Source organism: Ursus arctos, unplaced genomic scaffold (assembly GCF_023065955.2).
Source record: "Ursus arctos isolate Adak ecotype North America unplaced genomic scaffold, UrsArc2.0 scaffold_37, whole genome shotgun sequence".
NCBI lineage: Eukaryota > Metazoa > Chordata > Mammalia > Carnivora > Ursidae > Ursus > Ursus arctos.
Genome location: NW_026623053.1, coordinates 28,905,785 through 28,930,124, shown reverse-complemented (window position 1 = coordinate 28,930,124; position 24,340 = coordinate 28,905,785). Strand labels below are relative to the sequence as shown.

The window sequence follows — 24,340 nt, the reverse complement described above, 5'->3', positions numbered from 1 at the left end:
AGGATAGCAGTGCCATCTTGGTTGCCTGCATTTCTGGATGACTCTGGAGAATAGCCCATCTACCACCATTGCATTGTTGTAAGAGAAATCAGTGTCTATGTTAGTCAGGGTTCTCCAGATAAACAGCCAACAGGGTATGTACAGATATATAAGAGGAGATTTATTATGGGAATTGGTTTGTGCAATTATGGAGGCTGAGAGATGCCATAATATGCCATCTGCAACTGGAGAACCAGTTTTCAGTAATTCAGTCCAAGTCCAAAGGCCTGAGAATGGGTGAGGGAGTGCACTGATGTAAGTCCAATTCAGTCTAAGTCCAAAGGCTTGAAAATCAGGAGCTCTGATGTCTGAGGGCAGAAGATGGACATCCCAGGGGTGCTCAAGTGGCTCAGTCAATTAAGCATACGATCTTGATTTCAGATTAAGTCGTGATCTCCAGGTTGTAAGATTGAGCCCCATGTCAGGCTCTACACTGGGTGTGGAGCCTGCTTGGGATTCTCTCTCTCTCCCTCTCCCTTTGCCCCTCCCTGCCTTGCTCCTGCTCGCTCTCTCTCTCTCTCTCTCTCTCAAAAAAAAAAAAAAAAAAAGAGGGAAGATGGACATCCCAGCTCAAGAAGAAATAGAGAATTTGCCCTTCCTCCATCTTTTCAGTCTATTTGGGTTCTCAGTGGACTGGATGATGCCATTCCCATTATCGAGGGCAGATTTTCTTTACTCAGACTGCTGATTCAAATGCTAATACCCTCACAGACACACCCAGAAATGTTTTACCAGCTATCCTGGTGTCCCTAGCCCAGTGAAGTAAAATTAGCCATCATGATGTCTTTATTCTTTAAGCTTCTGCATCAGTGGGACTCTTTGTCACAGCAACTCTGGCTTTTACCCTATGGACTATAGTTATTACAAGGATAAAATACATACGTTTTATATAGAGCTTAGAATAGTACCTGGCTTAAAGTTAAGTACTATACACGTTTTAGCTACTATTCCTTTTTTTTTGTCATATAAGGAAACTGAGGCCTAGATGGATTAAGCAGATGACCCATGGCTACACTCGAAGTGTCAGAACTAGGATTGAAACCCAGGTCTGTCTGCCACAGAACTATAATGAGTTTCAAAATACAAGTGTCTGTTATTTAAACAAGATTCACACTTACATGAAAATGAGGCCCTAAGCAATATTATCATCCCTGAGAATTTATAATTATTAGATGCCCTTGAAGGTCAAGACGGGTCCTTTCTATCCCAGTCTTCCATTATCCTCTTTTAACACTGAAATGAGCAATCAGGGGAATGGATTGGCATTGTCTCTAGAGTTGAGGCAAAGGGGGGTGATCATGAGAGAAGGAGTCTAAGCCTCACTGAAAAGGCTGTTGGTGGGGTCCAAGCAGGTAGGAAGACAGTGAGGGCCAAAGGACCAAAGGGCTTTGAGCTCAGGAACTAATTGCCTGTCCCTCTAGGGGTATAAGGAAGAGCGAGGCACAGTGAAGGCTGGGAAAGATAGAAGGGTGAGAAGTAGCAGTCACAACAGAGATGGGCACAAGACTATTTCAACCTCTGCCTCTATGGCATGTACATATTTATTTTTTCCTTCCATTTTTAACAGTCAGCGAGATTTCCGTAGTACCTCCTTGGAGGAGGTAAATCCTTTTATGTTAACAGCTCGTATCATTTCACTATATTCTGCCTGCAAAGGATTTAGTCATTTAATGGTTCATTTGCTCAGACTAACTATTTAATATCTGTACAGGCAGCTTCTCCAGGCTTGATTGCACATGGATCTAAGGTGACGTTTGATTGACAGCTCCGCCATCCAATGCTGGTGGGGCCTCTAGGACCGCAAGGGAAGGGAAGGAGAACTAGGGTTTATTGGGCGCCCACTACACATTTGACATTTTAAGCATGTACTTTGCTTGACTTTTACTAACTCATGACATTTTATTAACCCAGTTTTTGGAGACTAGAAACATGAAGTTTAAAGAGGTTACATAACTTATCCGAGCTCACGGGTTTAGCAAGTGGAGGAACTGGTTCAAGTTCACCCCCTCCCCCGACTCCGGAGTCTACGCCCTTGCCACTCGCCTGTGTGCACATGCCCGTGAGGATGCTGCCGTTCACGCTGAACTGAACTCCCTCTATGTAATGGGGGTAATAAATACCTCATGGAACTGGACAAGATGAAATAATGCATGCACTAGGCACAGTGCCTGGCACATGGTAGATACTGAGTGCGCTTGGGAACACATACCATTCTCTGCATGTGGTCATGAAACGATATCGTTTTAATGGCGTTTCATTTTGCACTGAAGCCAGAGATCTGTGAAATTTCAGCTTGTTGAGCCTCCCTGAGCTATGAGTAGACACTTGGGTTAATTGTTCCATTTTGGTAGTAAGTGAAGAATTATCATGTGAAGACCAAAAAAGTAAGGTGACAATTGACTGTCCTTGGTTGCTCTAGAGGGTAAACAAAAGCAAGTGAGTGGACATTACAGAAAGGCAGACTCCAACAATATTTAGAGGAGAAGTCCTGTTTTTAGATGTTTCTAAACATCTAACTGAACGTGTCCAAACTGAACATGTTACTGAACATGTCCAAACTGACTCGGGGACCACCTGACAAAAGACAGCCTCCTGTACTGGGCAAGACATCAGGCTACAATGTTCTGATCCAGATTCTTGGCCAAGTTTCTGTGGCTTTTTTGTAGGTTAGGAAGAACAGACTATTTCCTCCCTGGGTAATTTCAGGACATCCCAACTTTGAAATTTATGTGAATTATGCTTGATTCAAGACTGTGTTCTTCTTCAAAAGCCACTTTTCCCATTTGTCTTTCCCTGCACCTTTTGAGGGAGGAGCTATGTTGAGCATCTGCTCCCGGATTTCTGTCCTGTCCTCCAGCGATGAAGAACACCCCCGTGCCTGTGGGGGCGGGAGGCTTGGCTCTCCTTTTAGAAATTCCCTTCTGTGCTGCACTAATCACACCCTCGGTACATTTTACATCTTATTTTTAGGAGCAAAGTATAAAGACTCCTAGCACCAACAGCAGTTTCTGTGGCAACCTGCATCGCCCCCTTGCTTGTCCAGCTGTGTAGAATTAAATTCTAAAAGAAGCCGTTTTACATCATGTGAGGGAGATCCACAGAGAAGGTGCTTTTCTAATGAAGGTTTTCTTCTGAGTTACGTGGGAACTAGCTTGGAATTAGGTTGGGGGCGAATAAAAGAAACAGAACCTTTACTGAGAACTAGAGCTGTTATAAAGTCCCAGGTGTTCACGGCCATGCCCTAGTTGCCCTGATTTTTTTCCCACAGGGCATCATTTTAGACACAAAAATAGCACTTAGACCAATGAAAACTAGGTTTGAATATTAATATCAGAGGAGTTTGTTGATAAGCTCCCCTTCCCCCTACCTACCCCCCCCCAGGGTCTTCCTGAAAAACCTTCTAGACTAGACTAGATTATAAATTCACATGCTTTCTACGTTCATCTCGAATAGCTCTTTCAAACCAACTATCCCAGCTCCCCAGAGGCTTTCACCAAACTTTCCCTACCTAACAAAGGCAAACAAAGGCAGAATCCACGTGGGCCAGGCCTAAGAGCTGACCTATGTAAGGCAGCGCCCCGAGACTGTGATTTGGGGGACACCGAAAACCAGCAGTCCAAAATAACCTCCAAGGCCATGTCATGCCCCCATTATCATAATAACCACTGCTTTGTGTTTAGTCATTTGCTGCCATGTGATTCTGGGAAATTGCAAGTATGCTTCTGGGAGGAATAACATTTTACAATCAATTTTATATTTTATATTACATTTACTTCTAGGAAAACATGAGGGGGCACATAACAAAAAAGACATTACTCCTAAAACCATTAGTGTAGAGACCACAGAAAGGAATAAATAAATATGCCCGAAACCTAGACTATGCTTACACATTGATTGAGCTCCAAGTTTCCTGAAACTAGTCAAACGAATTTTTTATTACGATTCGTTATTTGATTATCGCCTGATAAAAGACACCAGTTTTTCAGGAGAGAGACATTTTTCTGACACTAAATTTTTAAAATAAACCCCTGTCTTTAGGAAACAGAAAGGGGAACTCCTTTTCTTTCTTTTTTTTTTCTTAAAGATTTTATTTGAGAGAGAGAGAGAGAGCACATGAGATAGTGCAGGCAGTGGGGAGGGAGAAGCAGGCAGAGAGCCTGATGTGGGGCTCAATCCAGGACCCTGGGATCATGACCTGAGGTGAAGGCTGACACTTAATCAACTGAGCACCCCAAACGCCCCAAGTGAACTCTTTTTTAACAGTAATTTAGGAAAAGGTGTAAAATCATTCTCCCACGGTCATTTATTTATGCTGACCTTTGATCAAATCTGAGGTATAACCTCAAAATAAAACTCAGGAAAGCCACCAGTGGAGTGCTTTAAAACATTTAACCTGACCTACCTGAGCAGATTGGCTCCAGGAATATTGGAGGAGAATGGGCTTTCAGGGAATATGACATAAAAAGCTAGATTTTGTTAGGAACAAGTGGCAGTGAAAGCCAATCTGATGGGGTTGACGAGATGTAGTGGGGTTGGGGCTGGCAGTCAAGCATGGGAAGACTGGTTATATTAAAGAAGAGTGATGGCTAACTAGTGAAAGGGAGGGAGGACTGGAAAGAGGGATGAGAAGGATCCAAGATAACTTAACTTCCTTGGCAATTTTGCCCAAGACCATCCCTACAACATGCAACCCTGTGATGAAAAATTTGACAGTTGTCAGCAGAGGGGGACAACCATCATGATGCAAAGGACTTTGACTTGGTTCTCTTAAGCATAAAACACTTCGGTTGTGGGTCAGATAGGACTCTGAAAGTGGTAAATGAAACTCAAAATTGCTCCTCTAAGACAGGAAAATTTGTCCCAAAACTACTTGATCAACCTTCCTTCCTTTCACTGAAAGTTTGGAAGTAGAGGGTTTTTGGGGGGAGGAGGGCTTTTTGTTTGTTTGTTTGTTTGTTTTTTCAGAGAGCCATTAGGAATCCAGAAACAAATAAGCTAAAACTCTCTAAAGCACTTGAAAGTGAGTTCAGGTCCCTTCCGTACTGAAATGTGATTTTTCATGAGTATACTACTCAGTCAGTATGCGTTGGGTGCCAGAAAATGTTAGAACCAGTTTCAAGAAAAATAGCACAAATTAATTACTGACTTTAAGGGACACATAACTGACTTTATTTATTATTTAAGATTTTATTTATTTATTAGAGAGAGAGTACGAGCCAGTGGGGGGGGGGGTTGCAGGTAGGGACAGAGGGACAAGCAGACTCCCCACTGAGCCAGGAGCCAGATGCAGGGCTTGATTCCAGGACCCTGATATCATGACCTGAGCTGAAGCCAGAGGCTTAGCCGACTGAGCCATCCGGGTACCCCGATTTTATTTTTTTAAATCAGACAAAATTTTCCCTTTACCCTTAATTTTTAGGAATGCTAAAATATCAGCAAAACAGATTTAGCTTATAACAGCACAAGACCCTTATTATCTGTACCCTTGCTTCCAAAGACAGCTGGCTCTAGAAGCGTGAAGGGACCCATGGTTTCTAGGGTCCACTCCAACCTAAGTATTGTAATAGCTATAGAACTAAATGTGGTGACCCCAGTCAGCACCCCGGTGCATATTTGCCTATAGTTGTGCATTAGGGGAAAGTGGCGGGGCGAGATTGGAGGGAATTTTATCCTTGAATTTTCTTCTCTCCATTAGATGTTCATCAAAGGCAGGGGACACGTTTTTATCCATCTTGGCGTCTTCAGTACTTAACATACCACCTTACATACAGGTGACATTTAGGATATGCTTATTGAATTGAACTAATAATAAGAGCAGTTCTTCACATTATAACCTCTAATATCCCAGAAAAAATCACCATAACACTGGATTTAAAGTGTTACTGAGGGGCGCCTGGGTAGCGCAGTCGTTTAGCGTCTGCCTTCGGCTCAGGGCGTGATCCCGGCATTATGGGATCGAGCCCCGCATCAGGCTCCTCTGCTAGGAGCCTGCGTCTTCCTCTCCCACTCCCCCTGCTTGTGTTCCCTCTCTCGCTGGCTGTCTCTCTGTCACATAAATAAATAAAAAATCTTTAAAAAAAAATAAAAATAAAAAAATAAAGTGTTACTGAATCACGAATTTGGAAGACCCCTAGTTCTCAGGAGGGTTAGCATGAGAGGGGAGTCAGGGTGCCCTGTCTGCATCCCCCGCCCCCACCATGCCTGTCCCAGCAGCTGCTCCACTCCTGTCAGCATCCCTCATTTGGCTCTGTAGATAATTGGGGAATTTGTGTAATCTTTTCTGGTAGAAATGATTGAGGCTGGGGAGATGACATCATAGCAGGTGTTGGCATGAGGAGGCAGTCCAGTCAAGTGCCCCCTGAAAGAAGGCAGGACCGAGGCCGCAGTCAGTGACAAGAATGTCTAGCATACTCCCTCGGGCAACACAAACACAAAAGAAGCCCAGAGAAGCTCCAAGACAGAAGGCTTCCTCACCATTTCCGCCTTTGGGTAACCCCAGAGGAGGAGAGTTTGTTCCTTACCGTACGTCAGTGGAATCATGACTCCTTCTCAGCATTTCTCCAGTGGTAAGAGCTCTTCAGTATACTTAAGTATTCGATTTTTTATTCAATGTAGAGGAATGAATTCGGCATATAGTATATACTAATTAGATGATTCCCAGCCCTTAATCCCACCAATCGACTGGGCATGTGTTTTTGGTAGAACTGACTTTTGTGTCGCTTCCACCCCTCCTGTAGCCGCTCTGCCCTGAGACTATTTCACCAAGGGCTGTTGGAACACTGAGGAGGCAAGGCGGGCTTTCTCCCCGTCTTTTTCTCTTCGGCTGAAATGGTTACTGATTCTCTTAGCTTACTAGCAGCTACCTGGAACTTTTCTCACAGAGTTTCTTGAAAGTAGAGTTCCTCTTCTCCTGGGAAAATTCTACCTACACCAAATCCCTTCTGTTGTTGCCCCTCTGAAATCCTTTATCCAAATGCCCCAGATTTCCTGACAGCCCCAGACTTGACTCACTGTCTTACCTGATGAATGTCAACATGTTTGGTGGAGGACTTCAGCCCACTCACGTTTATTTTAAACACCAATCCGTTTAGTCATATTCCTGACTGTTTATTTTAAATTCTCTTTTTCTTGATTTGCTATTTGCTGTTGTTTCTCCGTCTTTCCTGACTTGTACTGGATAACCAGGTTTTCTTGTTATCTATAGCATGGACATTTTTTCTGTTATGGGCCAGACACTATGTATTTTAGGCTCAGTAGGCCATACGGTCTCTGGCACAGCTCCTCAGTTCCGACGTTATAGTGCGGAAGCGCCAGAGACAATATACACAGGAATGAACAGGACTGTGTTTCAGTAAAACGTTGTTTACAAAAACAAGCTGCAGGCCAGATTTGGCCTGGGGCTGTCATTTACTAACCCTTGTAGAGGATTAAAAGTTCTACCTCCTTCATTTTAAACAAGCATTCCTTGCAACAATAGAGCATGCGTTCATCTTCTCTGACCGGTAGTCCTAACACTATAACTTAAACAAGACAGTTTATTTCTCTGATTATACGTGAGTAGTCAGCGGCTGCTTCGACAGCACCAGTCTCAGGACACTGGAGTCTGTCTTACTGGTCCTCATCACTAAGGTGTTGCCCTCAACTGTACCTACATCCTCATGCATGTTTCAGCCTGTGGACATGAGCAGGGGAAGTGGAGGGCATGCTCCTTCTCTTCAGGGGACAGCCTGGGAGGTGCACGGACCACTTCTGCCTGTATCCCTCTTAACGGTAGTTTGTCCTAGGTCACAGCTGGCTTATTGGGAGCCTGGGCTATGTAAGCAAACTGGTGGGCTGTGTAGTCAGCTACAAATCCTATATTATAGAAGATGAGAGGATAGATATTGGGGAGCATCTGACAATCCCTACTACAACTAAAATTTTGATTTTTTTGATTTGCTTCAAGGATCGATTACAATCTATAACCATCATCCAGTCAAAACAAAACCTTTAGCATGTATTTATTGAGCACATTTAAAATCCAGCTATGTGTGTAATGCTGTCATCTCCCTAGATTCAGTTTCTCTAAGCTCCCATACGAGTTTTGGTGCTCCACACCCCCTTTTTTCCTTCACCCCTTTTTTAACAGATGTAGCTGCTTTACTGATGATTATTTTCTAAGATCTGACCTCCAAACTTTGGGGACCATTATTCCACATCTTTCTCCTTTTTTTCATGGAGAAAGAGGGAGCAGCACAAGGGAAGGGCTTACTGTTTCTGCTTAGAAAAACGTGGGTTTTAATTACTGCGTGAGAGTCTGTGTTTAGTGGTGGACAACATGAGATGAAATACCTGTTAGCGTGACATGACACTAAGGGAAGGAACAGCTCTCCGCGGACGACATGTCAGTGAATTAATTCCCTGCTGTTATAACTGTTCTGAGAACCTCAGTCATCAGCCCCCTTTGTGAATAATTTCCCATTCTTATGTATGGGTGTCTGACAGTTTGTTTACATGAACGTTGGGAAGAAGAGCCAAAATTGTTTGGCTTGGCGTCAAAAACTGTCTCTATTTTTGTTGTCTGCAGTGCTCTGATTCAGTGCATTTTAATAAGTTTTTAACAATGCATGAATTTGAGTCAGAGGAACTGGAGGAAAGGCTGGGATGACACGCAATTATTATAGGATATAAAGGGATGGTACGTCATCTATTGTTCCCCATGCCAACAATCCTTAAATCAATGCCCCTTCTCCTTTGGAACTGAATTGTTCTCATTAGGACTGGGCACAAGCAACTTGGCATAACTTGGTGTTTTCCTTTAAGAGGTTTTAAATCTGAAGTCATGCTTGAGTTTATTTCCAAGTTCTGTCTCACCCAGATTTCATCCACTTTCTGTAGGGTCTGGGCTTTGGAAGGCTTCTTTCCTAGACAGCCATTAGAGGTTTGTACTTTATTGTGTAGGGATATATCCTGATCCGAGTGAGGGTAGACAAGATATGCAGTATTGTTTTTTTAGAGTCTGGAATAATCATTTTTTCTGCATGCTCTCCTCCTGCTCTTTGGCTTACAACATTGAACTGACAATGAGACTAAACTAGAATTTGAAAGCACTGGAGTATATTCATTTTTTTTCTTAAGTGAAGCAGTAATTTGGACTCTCTCATGGAAGTCCTATATCAGGGACAAATCAGTATATTTAAGCTGCCTGAAGTTTCTTCCTATTGCCGGAGGGAGACTTTGAATTCTAAGTTGCTGAAATGGAAAAGCTGCTATCTGGGGGCCCATAACCAATTTCTGCATTTTAAAATGGAAACTGGAATCTATTCTGTGGGCAGGCCTTTGCTAGGTTCTGCATTGCAGATAGATGTAAAGCAAATAACTCCACATTAATTTTGGGAGCACTGAACCACTGAAATAGCACAAATATAAATGCCTCAGACTAAGATGTTTTCATTCAGTTTAGAAATAGGAATTGGCTATGTCTTTAGCAAGACTGTGTCCTTGCAGAAAAATGTCTTTTTTCTAAATATATATTTGACTGTGTCCCAAAAGAGTAGTTATTTAGGACTGAATAACCTACTCTTTAGTTAATATGTTGCTCATTAATGACTGTGATTGCCCTGCAGTAGAGTGAGTGGGGCATCAGACCACACTGTGTTTCCCCCCGTCAGTCATACTGGGGTGGATAAAAGAAAAGTAGACTTTGGAATGATAGAAGGAGAACTCTGTCTGAATGGCTGAGAGGGGTGGGAAATGAGGCTCTTAGGAGAAAGGACATGAACTGTGCTATTTGTGGGACATAAGCAGGTTCCTGAAAATAGTGACATATCAGGAGAAATGACCTGCAGGGGACCTCTGTGAGCATGGTGCATGAGTTCTACCTAGTTTTTTTAGCTCAAAATTTCCCAAATGCATTCAAAATAAAGAACTCTGTTGCATAACACTTGTTAATTTGCCACATAATACTTTCTTTCTTTTTTTTTTTTTTAAAGATTTTATTTATTTATTCGACAGAGATAGAAACAGCCAGCGAGAGAGGGAACACAAGCAGGGGTAGTGGGAGAGGAAGAAGCAGGCTCATAGTGGAGGAGCCTGATGTGGGGCTCGATCCCACAACGCCGGGACCACGCCCTGAGCCAAAGGCAGACGCTTAACCGCTGTGCCACCCAGGCACCCCCACAGAATACTTTCTGAAGAATGTACATGGGAAATGGTATTAGCCAGACTTCTCCTAGCATGCCTCAAATCACCTGGATGAGTTGTTAGAGCACAGATTGCTGACTCTAACTCCCAAGTTTCAGATTCATTAGGTCTGAGGTGGACCTGAGGATTTGCACTTCTAACAAGTTCCTGGGTGCATGCTGATGCTACTAGGTCCAGGAGCCACACCTTGAGAATGAATCACAGACTGAAAGGGTCTGATCCTCTTTCTCTTCAAGAAGTATAGTCATTGAAATAAAGGCCAAATATTAAAAGCCCACAGCTAACAGCATACTCAATGGTAAAAAAACTGAAAACTTTTCCTCTAATGTCAGGAACAAGGCAAGGATGCCCACTTTTGCCACTTTCATTCAATATAGTTTATTGGAAGTCCTAGCCAGAGCAATTAAGCAAGAAAAAGAATAAAAACACACCGAAATCAGAAAGGAAGAAGTACTAGTATCCCTGTTTGCCGATAACATATTCTTATCATATATAGAAAACCCTATAGACTCCACAAGAAAACTGTTAGAACTAATAAACGCTTTCAGTAATGTTGCAGGGTACAAAAGCAGCATACAAAATTCACCTGTGTTTCTATGCATGAACAAAAATAATCTGAAAGGGAAACTGAAAACATTCAATTTATAATAGCACCAAAAAATATAAAATACTTAGGAATAAGTTTAACCAAGGAGATGAAAGACCTGTATGCTGAAACTACAATGCATTGATGGAATGAATTAATGAAGACACAAATGGAAAGACATCCTGTGTTCATGGGTTGGAAGACTTAATATTTTTAAAATATCATGGCTATCCAAAATGATCTACAGATTCATCCCTATCATAATCCCATTGGAATTTTTTACATAAATAGAAAAAATAATTCTATAATTCATATGGAACCACAAAAGACCATGAATGAGCAAATCAGTCTTGAGAAAGAAGGAAAAAACCAGAGGCATCACAGTTCTTGATTTCAAAATATATTACAAAGCAACTGTAACCAAAACAATATGGTACTGGCATAAAGATAGACATATAGATCAATGGGACAGAATAGAGAGCCCCATAATGAATCCGTGCATGTATGATTAAATGAACTTCAACAAGAGTGCCAAGAATACACAATGGGAGAAGGACAGTCTTGTCAACCTGAAAAATAGTGTAGCCACTATGGAAATGGGTATGAAGATTCCTCACTTCGGGATATTTATTCTAAAGAATTGAAATCAGGGTCTTGAAGAGATACTAGCACGTCCATGTTCATTGCCTGCACTAGTCACAAAATGTGGAAACAACCTAAATGGCATTCAGTGGATGAAAGGATAAAGAAAATGTGGTATATACATAAGTGGAGTATTATTCAGCCTTTAAAAAGAAGGGAATTCTGCAATACGCAACAACATGGATGAACCTAGAGGACAATATGCTAAGTGAAATAAGCCAATCATGGAAGACAAATACTGCATGATTCCACTTATATTAGTTACCTAAAAAAGTCAAATTCATAGACTTGAAGAGTAGAATGGTGGTTGCCAGGGACTGGGAATTACTAATCAACAGTCATAAAGTTGCAGTTAAGCAAAATAAATAAGCTCTAGAGAGCTGCCGTCCAACATTGTGCCTATAGTCATCGATAATGTATTGTGCACTTAAAAATTTAAGAGAGTAGATTGCATGTTAAGTGTTTTTCCCACAATAATTTTTTTAAAAAGGACCACTTTCTTACACCATACACAACAATAAACTCAGAATGAATTAGAAACCTAAATGTGAGACCTGAAACCATAAAACTCCCGGATAAAACATAGGCAATAATCTCTTTGACATTGACCTTAACAACACTTATCTAGGTATGTCTCCTCAGGCAAAAGAAACAAAAGCAAAAATAAACTGTCAGGACTATAGCAGAATAAAAAGTGTTTGCGTGGCAAAGGAAACCATCAACAAAACAAAAAGGCAAACTACTGAATGGGAGAACATATTTGCAAATGATATATCCGATAAGAGGTTAATGTCCAAAATACATAAAGAACTTCTACAACTCAACGCCAAAAAAACCCCCAAATAATTAGATTAAAAATGGGCAGAGGTCCTGAATAGACATTTCCCCAAAGAAGATATACAGAAGGTCAACAGACACATGAAAAGATGCTCAACATCACTAATCATCAAAGTAATGCAAATCAAAACCACAGTGAGATATCACCTTATACCAGTTAAAATGGCTATCATCAAAAATACAAGAAACTTCAAGTGTTGGTGAGGATTTGGAGAAAAAGGAGCCCTTGCGCACAATTGGTGGGAATGTAATTTGGTGCAGCCACTGTGGAAAATAGTATGGAGTTTCCCCAAAAAATTAAAAATAGAAATCCCCTATGATCCAGTAATTCCACTATTAGGTATTTGTCAAAGAAAACAAAAACACTAATTCAAAAGGATATATGCACCCCTAAGTTTATTACAGCTTTATTTACAATAGCCAAGACATGAAAGTAACCCAAGTATCGATCTCTAGAAGAATGATAAAGAAGATGTGGTATACATAGGTATGTATATATATGTATGTATACACATATGTACAATGCAATATTACTCAGCCGTAAGAAAGAATGAGGTTTTTCCCTTTGTAATAACACGGATGGACTTAAGAGGGTATTACGCTCAGTAAAATAAGTCAGAGAAAGACAAAATACCATATGATTTGACTTATATGTTAAATCTAAAAAAGAAAAAAATGAACAAACAAAACAAGCAGAAACAGACCCATAAACAAAGAGAACAAACTGGGGGTTGCCAGAGAGGAGGGGGGTGGGAGATGGGCAAAATTGGTGAGCTGGAGGTACAGAGTGCGTAAATCACAGGGATGAAAAGTACACGGGAGGGAATGTAGTCAGTGGTATTGTAATAGCATTATACGGTGACAGATGGTAGCTACGCTTGTGGTGAGCACAGCATCAAGTATAGAGTTGTAGAATCACTGTGCTGTACACCTGAAACTAATGTAACATTGGCTAGCAACCACACTTAAGTTTAAAAAAAAAAAAAAGAAGTAGTCACTGAACTACCATGAGCAGGGCATACAGGGTTTATTCTGCCCCGGTGACACAAAGGCACACTGAAAAAGAAGATTCCAGAGGCAAAAATTTAAGTCCCTCCTCAGTTAGTGCAAGGTAATTTTAAAAATTAATAAACACTTATATTATCCAAGCTTACTGGCTATTTTGACCATTTTACAATTCAATAGTGTTTCTCAAAGTGTAAAATAACTGACAGGAGTTTTACTCATGAATATTAGCTATAGTGAGTTCTCAGCAGTCTTGCCACCTTAAAAGCCATTTGGGTATGCTGGTACATGTTATCACAGCAGTTCAACATCCAGTTAAAACTGAAGAAACCCAGTTAGCCAGTAGGCAATTTGGACCGTGTAACAATAAACAACTGGTTTTGTTGATTGCTTCAGCTGAATTGATTACATGCCTCAGAGAAATAGTAGAAACACTTCAATTTGTATGACAGCTTTACATTTCTGCTTTCCAGTAATTATAATCTCTGTTGAGCCAATACTTCCAAAGGAAATACTGCAAAATGTTCTGAATTGGTATCTCGTTTGCAATGTATTATTATCTTCATTATATTTACCTGAAACAGAGAATTAGAAAAAACAAAACCAAAGTACAGCAGAATTGATGAGCTGTGTATCCCCAGCCAAAGTTCATCTGGAGAAGTTAAATATGCACACGGTAACTATTTTCTGCATATGTGAGGCAATTAGAAGGTGATATGCATTATCAGCCCACCAATTCAGATGTGCTTCACTCTAAGTCACTTGAGGCATTGCCTCATAGCATACCTGCAGATACTGATGAACTTCTAGAAAATGTCAAGGTCAGGCATTCTGTGTTTCAAAGACTTAGGGAGCCATCCAGCTAGCCATCTTCTTGTAATATGTGTCCTCATGACTGTGGTGGCCCTGAACTTGTGCTGGCCAGATACCCAGCTGTGATGAGCATAATTGACTCTGGCCCTAATAGCCACCCCTCTGAATGTACCAGTGATCGGGGTCCAAGGTCACAATTCCCACAGGCTGCCCCCAGGCAGTGACTGAGCACGATGAGGTACAAACGTGTCCCTATTCAGGTGAAACTCAAGACTCCTTCAGTGGGTAGTTTGGCTCGAGGACTGCCCCTCGGCCCGGCTGAACCTCTCTTGGAACCGCACTGCACTCTGAGGCTCTTACTGCCCAACCTCGCCTTCCTCTCTGCTTCCACAGGAGTTGGACCTTTGTTTCCATCTGAAGACTCCTCTTGCCTGGTCCTCTCTCCCCTCCTCATCCTTGACAGCCACTACCTTCTCTTGCACATCTAACCCCATCTTGGAACCTGAGCTCACAATGATTTTCATACCATCGCACAAGATAAAATCAAGATGTTTATGAATGGTGCTCGCTTCAGCAGCACATATACTAAAATTGGAACGATACAGAGAAGATTAGCATGGCCCCTACACAAGGATGACACGCAAATTCATGAAGCGTTCCATATTTTTCTACCCCAAAGATACAGACGTAGTGAAGATAAGGGCCATATGCACCCCAATGTTCATAGCAGCATTGTCCACAATAGCTAAATCGTGGAAGGAGCCGAGATGCCCTCCGACAGATGACTGGATTAAGAAGATGTGGTCCATATATACAATGGAATATTACTCAGCTATCAAAAAGAACGATTTCTCAACATTTGCTCCAACATGGACAGGACTGGAGGAGATAATGCTAATTGAAATAAGTCAAGCAGAGAAAGACAATTATCATATGGTTTCTCTCATCTATGGAACATAAGAAATAGCAGGGAGATCGGTAGGGGAAGAAAGGAAAGAAGAAAGAGGGGGTAAACAGAAGGGGGAATGAAGCATGAGAGACTATGGACTCTGAGAAACAAACAGGGCTTCAGAGGGGAGGGGGGTGGGGGAATGGGATAGGCTGGTGATGGGTAGTAAGGAGGGTACGTATTGCATGGTGCACTGGGTGTTATATGCAAGTAATGAATCATGGAACTTTACATCAAAAACTAGGGATATACTGTATGGTGACTAACATAATATAATAAAAAATATTATTAAAAAAAGATGTTTATGGGGGCGCCTGGGTGGCACAGCGGTTAGGCGTCTGCCTTCGGCTCAGGGCGTGATCCCGGCGTTATGGGATCGAGCCCCACATCAGGCTTCTCCACTGGGAGCCTGCTTCTTCCTCTCCCACTCCCCCTGCTTGTGTTCCCTCTCTCGCTGGCTGTCTCTATCTCTGTCGAATAAATAAATAAAATCTTTAAAAAAAAAAAAGATGTTATTTTTGACATCAAGGAATTTCTAGTGGAAAAGCACAACAGTGAGGGCAAGGAACATCTAAACAATCAGTCTGAAACTCACTGCCCGCCTGGAGCTAAGGGCCTCTCCTGGGGCATCAGGAAAGGAGGGCTCTAAGGAATTCTGAGTTTGAAGAGGCTGGAGCCAGTGCGATACTGTACGCCTAAGAGAAGATAATGTGGACGAGTGAGATTCTGGAAGCTTTCAAATGAAATGGAAAGGCTTGGGTCTACCAGAGAGAGAATATTTCAAGATCTGAGATGTAAATCAGGAACGATTTGTTTCCTGATAAAGGTGGAAACAGACGTCTGAAAGCAAGTACAGGTACAAACTCTAACAGATGATAATAATTCAGGCCAAGTGCATCTTAGCAAATGGCAGTGCAAATAAGTGATGGGAGTTAGCGTGGAAAACTAAGGCTCAGTGCGCGGACACACTGAAGTGCTTACATGAGAAAATGCAATTACTTTCAATTGCACTAAACCTAATTAGGTACCCTTATTGCTTTTAATAACGGCTGGTCTGTATGAAATTTAGTGGTTCCGGCTCTTTGCTCACTCATATTGTGAGCTTTATCTGGCTTTGTTACCGGATCCCCAAGCCCAGGTTCTTGAGTCTCAGTGTCACAGGAATGAACACTGAACGTGAGACGAAGAACACAGGTGGGGTTTATGAGAGATAGCTTACATACAAGAGAGCCGATGAGAAAGAGGAATGTCACTCCCTGAAGGGGTAGCTTGCAAGGCTTGTAAAGGCGCTTTTCCAAATGGTGAAGGGTTCTGAGTAGGGAAGTGTCCTTCAGTCCCACGGTCATTATCTTGTGGCTGTTACTTTTTAGTGGACACAAGACGGTCACAGGATGCCTTTCTTTGTGGTTGATGTTCTTTAGGGCTCCTGGAAAATAGAAATACTTGTGCAAGCAGGCTTTGAATTGTTACTTCTTATTTTGCCCAGACAACCATTATTCCCTGGTGGCTGTTATCTGTCATTTGTTCTTTTCCCAGAAGGAGGTATTTGTCTCTAAGCCTGTGGAAATTTCAACCCTTGCCTCAGACCAGCAACTTTACAGGAGTTACGTCCCTCTTGCTTTCCCTATATTGTCTCAGCTTTGCTATCAAGAACTTTCTGTGGGGCTTGGGGAATATCTGTAGGAAAAATATTGCCTCCCCCCTAAATGGACTTGAGGTAGAGAGAGTGAAATGAAGTACAATTTTGAGAATGCCAATATTACCAAGAATCAGCTAATGCAAAGCTAGGATATGTTTTCCAAATGAGGATATTTTAATAGGCTAACTGGTGCCCAGCGTACTATGCTACCCAGACATGAATTTTAGGAACTTGAAATTCTAGCACAGAAGAGCCTTAGTTTGAGCTCCCCTAAAAGCAAAGTGTGAGACAAGAACTGGGGTGTGGTAGTTGAACTGGGAGGTGATTCCAGGGAGCAGGAGTGCGGCTGCCGAGATAGGGAGACAGAACAGGAGAAAGAATAACACATGGTGACTTTCTGAGGAAAAAAGAGGCCAAAACAGGGAGGCTTTTTACTGCTGTGGACATTGGTGACTCAGTCCCACTACAGACCCTCAAAGGAACTGTAGAGAATGTGTCTCAGAATTATCCCACTGAAGGACAGGGAGGCTGGGGGAGTCACTCCCTAACTTCTTCCTCATTCATTGAAGTTTGTCCCCTAAGGCATTAATTTCCCCCACACTTCTGGGTCGCATCTATGTGGACCAAAAAGACTTTGGAGGAAGTCCTAAAGCAAAAGTAGAGCAATCCCCTGGCCCATGCCTGAGGTGAGACGTTGGCCATTTACAGGGACTGTCCACTGACTAGCTACTGTGTCCCGTCCTGAGGTCTGAGGGTTGGAGGGCTGTGGTCTGAGGCCTGTGGAGCACAGCCACCATTGACTTCATGAAGCCACTGCCACTCTCATTAGTGTGTTCCTTCTTGTCTTAGCAAAGGGTCCCTCTTCCTGGGCAACACAGCCATTGGTTAGGTTCTCTGGTGCCCTTTCATAAACCAATTCGAACATGCCCTTCTGACTCTTCTTTCCATACTTTGCGCAGGCAGTTGTGGCATTTCTGCCACATTTATTGTAAGCTATTGTCATGTCCAACCATCAAAGAACCAAGCTAGCAACCTATTAAGGGTCCTTACCAGGAAGTTAAATCCTGCGTCATGGGAAGGTGCTTCCAGGTCAATAAATGTTTCCCTACAGAACTTGACGATCCACTCCCTCTATCCAGCACCCTCAAGATCTACTCTCACACACATTTCTAGGTTCCTGCCAGGTCATATTAGTAAGATCTGCAGTTCTTCCAGGAGTGCGCTGTCTGCTCCTGCAGCAGGGACTGCTTGGGCTATGCCAAGAGCTGACCCTAATTATTCATCTGATGGCAATGGTGGAAGGTATGGGTAGACCTGGAAAAGGATGAGCATCATCTTACTTCTGCCTCAGGTGAAGGCTTTGTGTCATCTGTTGGCCAAGTGAGGGGGGCTGCTCTTCTCTAGCAAGATGGAGGGGACTGTTTCTTCCCACTCCGAAGAATCTAGGGCTTCAGAATTCTCAGGTACATCCATGAACTATGCCATCCCATGTCTCAGGATCCTACTCCTTTCTTATAAGGGCTCTGATCTTACCAAAAGGAAACCTGTCAATGACAAGCATTCTCCTAACTAGCACATCTGTCACCCACCAGTTGAAGATAAGCAGCTCTGTATTGCTGCCGTGAACACTTTCTGGGCTTCACAGCATGCCCTGAATTGATAGTTAGACCATTCTCTTTCTTCCAGGTTTGTAGAGAAGATAATAAAAGTCAGCCGACTTCATAATCCTCATACTTACCCTCATAAGGACTAGAGCTACCACTGTGGAAGTCAGTGCTTTCCCCTTCTACCTAAACCTCATGCCAGTCCTCCATTAGTGAGATTCTTAGCAGTTATGAGGATGAGCTCACCAGAGTTTCTCTCATGCCACATACCACCGGCACTAGGGTCCTTGCTTTCATCTCACCAGTTTCAGTGTCCCATCCTGAGGGGCTGCTTTTTCTAGCACTTCCATTTCCAATGGTCTTGCCTTGGGTCCCCCTAAACCCACATACCAGTTGAGCAAAGTCCCACAGCTTCTGAGAAAGCACTAAAAAAGCAGAGAGACACCATGCAAACACTTGAGGTAGGATGTTGTCTATGTGCATGGAATTTTTCATATGACTACTGAAATCAGGCAGGCCCGGAGTGTGGCTTAGGGCGGTCCAGCTGTCTGTGTACGACAAGATGTTAGTGAACTAGAGGGAACTCAGGAAAACTGACAGACATTTTAGAGCCTTGGATAATCAACCCATTCCCCAAAACTATCATATCAAGAATAGATATAAAATTCATTAAAATAACTTCTCTAGTCAAAACCTGAGGTATGCCCATAATTTAAAGCTAAGACCCATGAAGAAAAGTGTTTTACTTTCCCAGGGACCAAACAGACAAACAAACAAAACCCTCAAAAAACGCCTGAAAGACATAGCTCAGACATTTTAGAATAAACCAGAAAGAGGGGACAGTGATCATTCCATCTGAATGGGATGAAAAAGAACAGGAAGTGACTGGAAGATTCCAGGCAATGCTTTCCTGCTGAGGTACACTAATAAAGTCGGGAGGCTAGGAGTCTATGTATTAAGATTATTTTGAATATAGTTTTACCCAGAAGGCCCTGCCACTGTAGCAGAAGCACCTTCCGTGGTGCCGTGCCTGGGAAGTCCTGCACAGAGGGGCAAAGCATCCCTAGCATCTAAAGTCTGTAAATCTAGAGTCTTATTCAAGGTAGGGAAGGCCTTGTTCTCTCACCCCCAGCAAACCCCAGGAGGGAGCAGCAGAAAGTTGTGCAGGAAAAGCAGCAACACCATCTGTCCAAGGAGCTGTCTACCTGGGACTCAGTGTAGGGATGTTTGCTTTACACATAACTGGAAAAGAAATAGCTTCCAGCTGGCTTCAGCTCTATGTTAGGATAGGATACGTGTTAGAATTGGCTAATTGCTGTGACAAACCACCCCAAATCTCAATGGCTTACAACCACACAAAAGGTTTAATTCTTGCTCATCTCATACCGCCGTCAAGTTGGCAGGGACTCGGGGACCCCAGCTTCTTTCATATTGTGGCTGCTCTGTCCCCTGAGCCTTGGAGTCCTCCACTAGATCCTCTGCCTCTATCCCACCCAAGTGCAGAGGGAGAGAGAATGATGAAGGAAGGTGGAGGACCACTCGGCAGGTGGAGACCTGGTGGCCTACATGACTTCTATCTGCATTGCTTTACCGAGAACTAATCACATGGTCCCACCTAGACGTGGGTCTGGGAAAAGTGGTCTTCCTGTGAGCCCAGGAGGGAAATGATAGAGTCCAGCATATACAGAGAAATGTCTCTGCCACAAACTGTATTCTATACATAATTGCACTAAATGATATCCCCCAGAGAAAATATCATCACTGACATAATCCTAAAAACTCAATTCTTTACACATTTCTAGTTTTGGTTAAGAAATCACTCAAATTGATGCTCTTATCATTTCTCCCTGATGGCTGAATAGAACTTATGTTCTGGGCTCTCCTCCCTAAGCTCTGTCAAGGTTCTGCCCATCCTGGGCATCCCATTTAAAATTGCAACCCACCCATCTCATCTTATCACTCTAACTCTGCCCTATTTTTCCCCAAGGCATGTATCATAATCTCATAATACATTATTTATTATATTTCTTTTTTATGGAATGCCTTTCCTCCTTGAAATTTAACCTCTAATAGGGCAGGTGCTTTTGTCTGATTTGATAACTGAGGTATCCTGATGCCTACAACTGTTCCTGGGACATAGTAGGCATAATGAATGAACAAATGAATAATGAACAAATGAACAGGGAGATACAGGCATTCATCAAGAAGGAACCCAGAAACAGATCTGTACACGCATGTTCATGGTAGCATTATTCACCATACCCAAAAGATGGAAAACACCTCAAATGTCCATGGAGGGATGAATGGGTAAACAAAATGTGGTATACACATACAATGGAATATTATTCAACCTTAAGACGGAAGGAAAGACTCCAGAAATCCCACTTCTGGGTACATATCCAAAAGAACTGAAAGCAGGGTCTTGAAGAAGTATCTGCACATCCATGTTCATAGCAGTACCATTCACAATAGCCCAGAGGTGAAAGCAATCCACATGTCCATTGACTAATAAATGAGTAAAAACATGTATATACATACAATGGGGTATTATTCAGCCTTAAAAAAAAGAAGGAAATCCTTTTTCGTGCTACCACGTGCATGAACCTTGGGAACATTATGCTAAGTGAAATAAGCCACTCTCTGGGCTCTCAATCTTCCTTCTGGAGCCATTTCAGGAGTGAACTTGATTGATATATATGCGGACAAAGAGTTCAATCAGAACCCAGAGTTCAGCAATACAGATCAGATTGACCTGTATGATGCCGTGTCGATGGCCACCTCACTGCCCTCAGATGACAGGAGCGGCAACACAGAGTCACCTCCTCCTGTTTGCCAGGAGCCATCTCCAAGCCCAGCAACAAGGCCCCTGCAATTCTGGGTACCTACAGTGGCCTATGAAATAGGGGAACTATGCAGGCAACTTCTCCTGGTGGACCACAGACCAGTAGCAGCCCCGGGTTATTCACTTGGTAGGAATCTATGATGTGGTAGAGTTGAAATTTGCAGAGAATGGAGCAAATGGCCAATCCAAAGGGTATGCTGAGGTGGTAAATCTTCTGAAAACTCTGTTCACAAATTGTTGGAGTTGCTCCCAAGGAAAGTTCTTAGTAGAAAAAAACTGGATGTGAGGCCAGCCACCTGGTAGAACCTGTCACAGTTTGAGGCATAGTCTCAGCAGGAGGGCTCTCTCCATGGAACCACTCCTGAGATTCTAGCGATTCAGCTGATGGGTGGATCACCCTCAGAATCTTGTACCCTCGTCTACCTGGAACATAGGCCCCAGATGTGCTGCCCCACCTCAGTTGCCCTCCTTTGCCCTTCGCCTGTTGGATCTGCCCCACCCCCAATTCCATCCCCACTTCCTCCCTCCTCAAGCTTTGGAGTCCCTCCTTTTCCTCCTGGCATCCACTATAAGCATCTCATGTCTTTTTAAAATGCAGAGACAACCAAGTAAGGTGATAGTTTAAGGGAAAAAAATATATAGAATGTGAGAAAAAACATTTACCTGGGGAATTCTTTTCTCCCCATTTTTTGTTTTGTTTTTACTCAATGATACAATTTTTAGTTTTAATTCCTGACAGCAAACAAGAAAAAAAAGGCCTTGTTCCCCATGTTGTCAGTGATTTATTTGTCTTTCTGATAAGTTGAAAACTGTGTAATAAATTTGATGATGCTATCGATCTTTTATACTGCTTTGCATTTTTTTCCTTTTGCAAAAAAAATTTTTTAAATAATAAAATAGGGTTGTGAGCTGTTAAAAACTAAAAACAAAACACAAATATTCTATGATTCCACTTACTGAAGTATCTAAAGTAGTCAAGTTCATAGAAACAGAAGTGGAATGGTGGTTACCAGGGACTGGGGGCAAAGAAAATGAGGAGTTAGTGTTTTAATGGGTATAGAGTTTGAGTTTAAGAAGATGAAAATGCTCTTCACTGGCTTGACTCCCACTAAGAATGGACATGATTCAGGAGTGTGCAGGTTTGGTTCATTTCAATATGATACCGGTCACTATGCCCAATATTGGTATATGATGTATGACCTAACATTATGCATTTCTGTCTCTGTCTAAAATAAATAAATAAAATCTTTAAACATAAATAAATAAATAAAGCTTATAAATATATCAATAAATCAAGGATCTGTCTTTCCAGTATGAACTATACAACTGGGTTGCCAAATTATACATTAGGGGAAGTATCTCTTTATAAGTAATATTTAACAAATGAAATAGAAATTATTAAAATTAGAATATGTTCATTTTATAAATGAGATTAACTACTAGATATAGGCAGTAATCGTCAGGGACTGTTAACATCCCTCTGAGGGATACAACTGGATATGCCTCCTATAGAACTGCCCAGCACCCCCTGTGCTCTTGCCTAAAGGATCAAACGTTGAGACTGATCCAGTCCCTGGACCCAGCTGTCAATTTGCAGGAAATAGGACAGAGGAACATGTGGAATTATACCGTGAGTTTGTAATCAGCAAAATTCAGGCTGTGGGAAACTCTGCCAGTGAAAGGACCCAAATAAAAGGTAAGAAAAAGACAGAGATGATTAGGTGAAAACTTAAAAGACATCTTTTTTTCTTTTTTTTAATGGGCAAAGCTAAATTATAACATCCAGAAACATTTTATCACTCCTGGGGGATGAAACTATTTGCAAAGAAGCAATTTCTATAAAAGTAATTGGGGAAAACAGTGTTCATCATTGGGATGAGTCTCATGGAAAGGGGTCCTGAAGTGGAAGGCAAAGTTTTATACTTTCACCTGGGTTATAGTTACAAAGGTGTTCACGTTTATAAAAATTCATTGCCATGTATTCGCTTTGTGTAGTTTTCTGTATCTTCATTTTACACTCCAAAAACATCACAAGTTCTAAAAGAGAGAAAGATGCTTAGGAGACACAATAACAAATATAATATGTAGACCTTATTTGGATCCTGATTTAAACAAGCCAGTTATAAAATATTTATGAGATAATCAGGAAAATTAGAACAGTGACTGGATCTTTGATGACATTTGGGATTATTGTTTAATTATAGATGTGATAATTCTGTGTGTTTTAGAAAAAGAGTCATTATTTAAAGGTACACATTGAAATATTTTGGATAATGTTTGAGATTTACTTTAATCCATTGAGAGTGGAAATGGCAGTAGGGGTATAAATGAAACAAATTGGCCAATGTTGCTAATTGGTGAGACTGGTTTCAGAGTACATGTGGGCTCATTATATTATTCCCGCAACTTTTTAAATTAATTAATTATTTAAAATATTTTATCTTATTTATTTGAGAGAGAACAAGCACAAGCAAGGAGAGGGGCAGAAGGAGAAGCAGACTTCCCACTGAGCAGGGAGCCCAATGTGGGGCTCGATCCCAGGACCTTGAGATCATGACCTGAGCCAAAGGCAGACGCTTCACTGATTGAGCCACCCAGGCGCCCCCATTGCCTCAATTTTCATGCATATTTGAAATTTTCCATAACAAAAAATTTCTTTTATTGTTGTGATTTGGATGAGTAGTTCGTAAGCAAAGGAAACACGGACCCATAAGATCTGTATGTCGATTGCACGAGCAGCTTTCTCTCTTTTCAATGACTGTTGTGAAAATTCTCTCTACAGGGGATGATTATGTAAGTAAGACCAAAACTTCAGAGCCAGGTGAATAGCAAATATCCCAATACTTCTTTCAGACCGAACTGGCAAAATCAAACATGTTTTAACTTCTCTCTGGAGGTCTGGAGACCATGAGGCACAAGCTAAATTGTAGTGAATGTACTGTCTGGGAGCTGACGCCCAGAGTGGTGCACCTGATAGGACAGAACCTTCCATATTCTGCAGAGTTTCAGGCCCAGACCCAAAATCTGTCTTTGAAACACCTCCCACACTTGTTGAACAGCTGCTCAATCTGAAGTTAGCACCCAAAGGAAAACATAATAATATGGGTTGTTTTTTAAGGCCTTGCTGTCTCAATTTTATCATGCTGGCATCAGCACCATATGCCTACTGCTGTGGCAAATTGAGAAGAAAATGTTTCTATGA

General features: G+C 42.0%; 1 non-coding gene and 1 pseudogene across 1 annotated transcript; both read left to right on the top strand.

The window, feature by feature from the left end:
* The first annotated feature begins 14,665 nt into the window (after positions 1-14,665).
* On the top strand, positions 14,666-14,772 carry LOC113266229 (U6 spliceosomal RNA). Its single transcript, XR_003320318.1, has one exon. It is a non-coding gene; the product is annotated as a U6 spliceosomal RNA (small nuclear RNA).
* A 3,212-nt stretch (positions 14,773-17,984) lies between these two features.
* LOC125282363 (cleavage and polyadenylation specificity factor subunit 7-like) lies at positions 17,985-21,729 on the top strand (annotated as a pseudogene).
* The last annotated feature ends 2,611 nt before the right edge of the window (positions 21,730-24,340 follow it).